This window comes from Dendroctonus ponderosae, unplaced genomic scaffold (assembly GCF_020466585.1).
Source record: "Dendroctonus ponderosae isolate FM_Combo_2020 unplaced genomic scaffold, Dpon_F_20191213v2 Dpon_F_20191213_3, whole genome shotgun sequence".
NCBI classification, from domain to species: domain Eukaryota; kingdom Metazoa; phylum Arthropoda; class Insecta; order Coleoptera; family Curculionidae; genus Dendroctonus; species Dendroctonus ponderosae.
The window spans coordinates 1,560,208-1,565,791 of NW_026018508.1; positions in this window are offsets into that span (position 1 = coordinate 1,560,208).

The following is a 5,584-nucleotide window of genomic DNA, read 5'->3' on the forward strand; positions in this document are numbered from 1 at the left end:
AAGAAAACTGTTGGGAAAAGTTCACAAAAAGATTGGAAAGAGACCGTTATGGAATATGGAAGCCAGAGAAAAATATCGAGAATGCTGAGAAAAAAACAGGCTAGAAGACATACTAATTAACAAAATCACGACAGAACAGTGGCAAACGCACTTTAAGAATCTATACAAGGAAAAGGAAGAGGAAGAGGACAACAAAGAAGAGACAAAAATCGATCGTGAATAAAACAACGACATATTTAGAATCTACAAATGACACTATTAAAAATACCTTAAACGCCCTTAAAAATAAAAAAAAGCCCCGGACCAGACGAGATCCCTAACGAGTTGCTTGAATCCGAAGGTAAAAAATTACAAAATGAAATACTGACTGATTTTAAAAAATGGACATAATGCACTACCTGAAAACTATCGTGGAATAACGCTACTTGATAGAGCCCTTAAAGCATTCACAAAGACAGTTCTGGGGGATATCACCAAAACCATAAGAATAAGAGAAGAACAACAAGGCGTCCGAAGAATCATATCAACAATAGATGCAATATTCATCGTCAAGCAAATATCGGACAAATCTCTAGAATTCAATAAACCCGCTTACTTGTGTTTCATTAATATGACTAAATCTTTTGACAGAGTGCGCTTAAAAGAGGCCCTGGAAATAATGAGTACCAAAGGGTTAAACCACAACTGCTTAATGTAATACACGACATAAACACCCAATGCAAAGCAAAAATAAGAATAGGACACAGTGCAACGGGAGAGATAAACCTAAACACAGGTAGAATGACTCGGCCTCTTCATATTTAATGTCACAATTGATGAAATAACAGAAAATCTTCCCAAAACGGCTGGATACAAAATGGGAAGTACTTTCTTCCATGACGTATGCTCCGCTGACGACGCGGCTTTTACTACTGATTCCGAAGACAACCTCCAAAGACTACTCCATTCTTTTAGCACCAGCGCTAACGAACTAAATATGCGCATAAGCACCCATAAATGTTTAGTAATTTAAAAGGAACCGATAAGCTGCAAGCTGGAAATCGACTCCAAGATCGTCGAACAAATAAGAGCAAGCAATGAAAGCGGCTCGAATTTCGGGATATTTGAGAGAAATCGTTTGTCTATTGTTTGTTTAAATACAGAAGTCAAGATATATAAAATTACATTAAGACCTATAATAACAGACGCAGCAGAATCAAGAGCAGATCCAAGTAGAACTCTACAAATGATGACAACTATTGAAATGAAGACTTTAAGGAGCATACAAGGCAAAACTCTATACGATGAGTGCGAAATGAGCACATCAGAATAAAATGCTGGATAGAGGCCCTAGAAAGATGGGTGAGATAGAGAGAAAACAAGAAGATTCTGACACAAACATGTCGAAAGAATGGAGGATAACAGACTCGCCAAAAACGCAAAAATGAACAATCCAGTAGAAAGGAGACCCCAGGGAAGACCACCAAAGCGATGGAGAGAATACTGAAGCTCATTCTCCGGGGCGGACGTGTTGGAAATTAACAGGCATTGGCCTACTAATATGTATCCATATTAGAAAGATGAAGACGAAGAAGAAGTAGCTTAAACTTCGAATACACTTCAAAATTAAAAATATATTCTGCTATGATAAAATTTTAGGAAAAATTATATGGGTGATCATACACATCCAAACGGATATTAGTTGCCATAGATGTCAGCGATTCTGGGTATCTGCAGTAATTTTTTTAATGATTTTTCATGCTTTAAGGTGTAAAAATATCAAACATACTATTTATCTTTCTGACAGAAAGTCATGAAATATATGTTGTTTATTCGAAACAACGCGTCCAGTGGCTGTTTGCTGAAGACATCTTGACCATAGTCTGTATCAGTAACAATTGAAACCGGGTTGCTTTGAGGCCAAGTTGAATGCGAAACAGGCACTAACACCAGGCACAGAAAACGATTTCAGGATTTGCTCACATTTTCCTTGATTTGGTACTATTGGGAGTTTGAAGTTTGAGAAAGGACTACAGCTGTTCTGTCCTATCAACTTTTCGAAACAATCAAACTTTCCTTTTAACATGGAGCTGCGATATAAGGTCCAATCAGTCAAGAAGGCATTTAAATAATATTGCAGAGTGTTTATCAAATAACGTGTGATAAACGTAATGTGAGTTTTCATTGGTAAGCATGCATTTTTGTTTTCATTTTAGAGTGTCATATTGCATAGAATTTTATGTGTGCTAAACTTCAAAATTCAGGTTTTTGTAAATATGTCCGTCTTTGAAAATAAAAGAATGAAAAAAGTCAAACACCCTTCCTAAAGAAGCCATCTATGGGTCGTTTTCACTATTCAACTCAGAGCAATATTGGTAAAAGTAAACTTCTCTTGCAAAAATCTCATCAAATGCTTCACAAGTACCACGGGCTTGCAAGAAACGATAAGCTGCATGCCCAAACCTATTTTATGGTAAATGAATTGCCTTTCTAGAGACTAGGCGCCTTAATACGCTGTCATTCTAATTCGTTATCTGCAGTGCAATTTTACTAAGGTGTGGGTGGCACTGCGTGGTTAAATTACATAGAGCATTCCGCAGCGAACAGACTTTTGATTGAAAATTATATCAGCCAAGTCAAAGATTGGATGATCATTAAAAGTGGACGGATCTGATTTATCAGCTGAATGTTGAGACGGAATATAATGGAAATCTTTCGAGCTTAAAAACTGATCAATCCCGATATATATTTGATGTCCCTTAATCTTGTATGCGATTGTTAAACTTATATTGTCTTCATTAACTTTGAAACTTTCATTCAAACTGTTAAACCACACACTATAAATGATTTAAAATTATCATTATAGAACACATGACACTTCTAACAATAATCTAATAGTTAAACACATTAGTTCTTCTAAATTTGACGGCATGGTACCGTATTTGAAGCAAAATTACCGCAAAGCCGAAATTGCTCGTAGTTATAATTTCAAATACGCCATCTCATTAACATGTTCCTGATCATTGGCTTATTTTGCATACATAGCCGTATGATGCAATAAATAATGTATCCGCACAGCATAAACGTGTACATTGCCATACACTTCAAATGTGTATGGGTCGCGCTTTTTATGACCTCAGGTTATTTATATACAAATAAATACATTTCGCAAATTTATAGATAGGGTGATTCAAAACTGGCCTCATTTCTTGTAAGGGGCTATAGGGATACAAATTTTACAAATATCAAAAAAACAGTTTTCGAACATTTCTAGAAGATATTAACAGTTGAAGATCAAATTTTAACTTTGTTATTAAACATTGTTTTGAAATTGTTCCATGTTTAATTGGTAGCATGTTGGAATACTTAAGCATTCAAAAGGAAAAATGATGATCTTTGCATCAAATTACCTACAATTTTTACATTAAAAAAGTTTACTTCTATAACTTTTTGATAAAAAGTCAAAGCGGCAATGATGTTTTTGGTCCTTTACAGATATTTTTTACAGGGTTTTATTAAAGTTTCTGCTTTATTGGTTTCCTAGAAGGTTGTAATCTATGGACTTGTTTTTGAGGCTTTTTATTATTCTAACTTTCTGAGCTTCTGATACCTCCTATGTAAGTGTTTATTCTTTGGCACCCCTTTTCCCAAGCATTGCATTGGTTTTCTTTTCATAAATGTCCTCCTTCTCACTCTCACTCAGGGCTTGTACTTTTTTATATTCTGACAGATCCTCTGTTTCTTTTGAGTTCAGGCTTTGTTGACATTTTTGTTGCTTCTCTTCTATCATTTCGTCAATCCCTCCATCCCACCAATACGGTTTGTTCTTATTGGTCTTTTTGCAGCTTCCTAATGTGTCGTGCGCTGTTTCCGGAATGCATTTCTTGATATCTTCGTAGCAGCTGTTAGTATTAATGATGTGTGTTTTTCCCCCATTTTTCGTCTAATTTCTTTTGGTGTAACAGTTTGACACTTTCCTTCTCGAGGCTTTGCAGAGTGAATCGTCACTCGTCATTTTCTGCCCAAAGTTTCTGATGTTTAATTGTAGTAAATAATGATTACTTCCGCATGTAGTTCCTTTCTGAATTCTTACATCTTCTTTTCGGATTACATCGGATTTTAGGTAATCTTGCATTTTGAAGCCACATACATGTAGTTGTGAATTTCCTTGTATGGATAGAAGTAATTTATGGTTTTTTTTAAATTTTTAATTAATTATTTACTAATTAATTAAGTTAATTTAATTAAGTTGATCGAAAAAGCTTTGCTATGTTGTACTAAAGTGTCACCGTTTAATACGTATACCCCCAGAATTACTATTCTGTATGTATTGTCATATTCACCTTTATCATTCGTTCGCTTACGGGTTAGCACGTAGTGATGTATTTCCGCCACTTTCTATATTAGTACATACACACTTTGTTTGGCCCTTGCTTCCTTAGGACGCCGCTGTAGAAATTATTGTATTTTCCTAGTTCTTACTTTTTCGTTTCAGTGATAACCGCTTATAATCGACTTTTAATGAAGCAAGTTCGTTTAAGCCCTCATTCAATTTCTTAATGAGCCCTTGACCGCTCGACGTAGTAAAAATATTTGTCCTTTGTCGTTGCGTTGGCAGTCACTTAGATCGAGGAAATTGGAAAACAAAATTGCGTCAAAAATCTCACATACTTGAAATGAAAGATAGTTACCACCAAAATAAATTACGTTAGAAGTGCAATCTTTCAGTCTAGCCGACTTTTTGCCTAGCAAAATATACAGTTTGAGATTAATTTAGGCGTATTTCTTAAAATGTGTGGTGTTGACATAGCTATTTGTAAGATAAACTGTCCTAGAGTTAGACGTCTGGTACAAATTGCTTTAAGCCAGAGAACCTAAATCGAAATTCGCCTGTTAAAAGTTCAATATTACATTTTGCTAATATTGTTAATTATCGAGTGAATTATATTTGATGAACAGTATATCGAATTAGCAAAGCATATATAAAAATCTTTTAAATGCTGTAGCGTATAGAGTCACTTTCAAATTTGCACAAATATTAGACTTGAATTGAGGGAAAATGAGAAAAGCTTTTAATGAAAACCGAGAAATCATGCATGATAATGCTAGTTAAGCTTTCAGAGTTTTTACTTTAAATCGTGGGGATTTTTACTGAGTTCAAACAAAACGTGTATAGTGGCTAGTTTAAATTATTTCAATGTTTGCCAAAGTTCACTCAAGCAAATTTTAAGAGATACCAAGAACTTTTTAGCATTTATTGTAGTTGGTGGAAATTTTAGTGCTATAGATATTTGCGCTTTGAGGAATGTGACCTTATTTGAACTGATAAGCTTACTTTTTCGAACATAAAGGCTGCCTCCATTCGACGTGAAGCATTGCTTTCCAGCTGAATTTATTGGCAGTTAAATTTATCTCCAGTTTCTAGCTTTTTGTCCTCAACATTTTGTGGAGACGTTGTATTAATTCTTGGCGGGTGAAAATAAAGTTCCACATTGTTTTTTCCTTGAGTCTTCTTTATAAAAATGTCTATCTAAATTTGGGGTCTTTCTGTTAATATGAGTAAAATCAATTTAAAAATCGACCTGTATTATTAGCTCTGTCAACA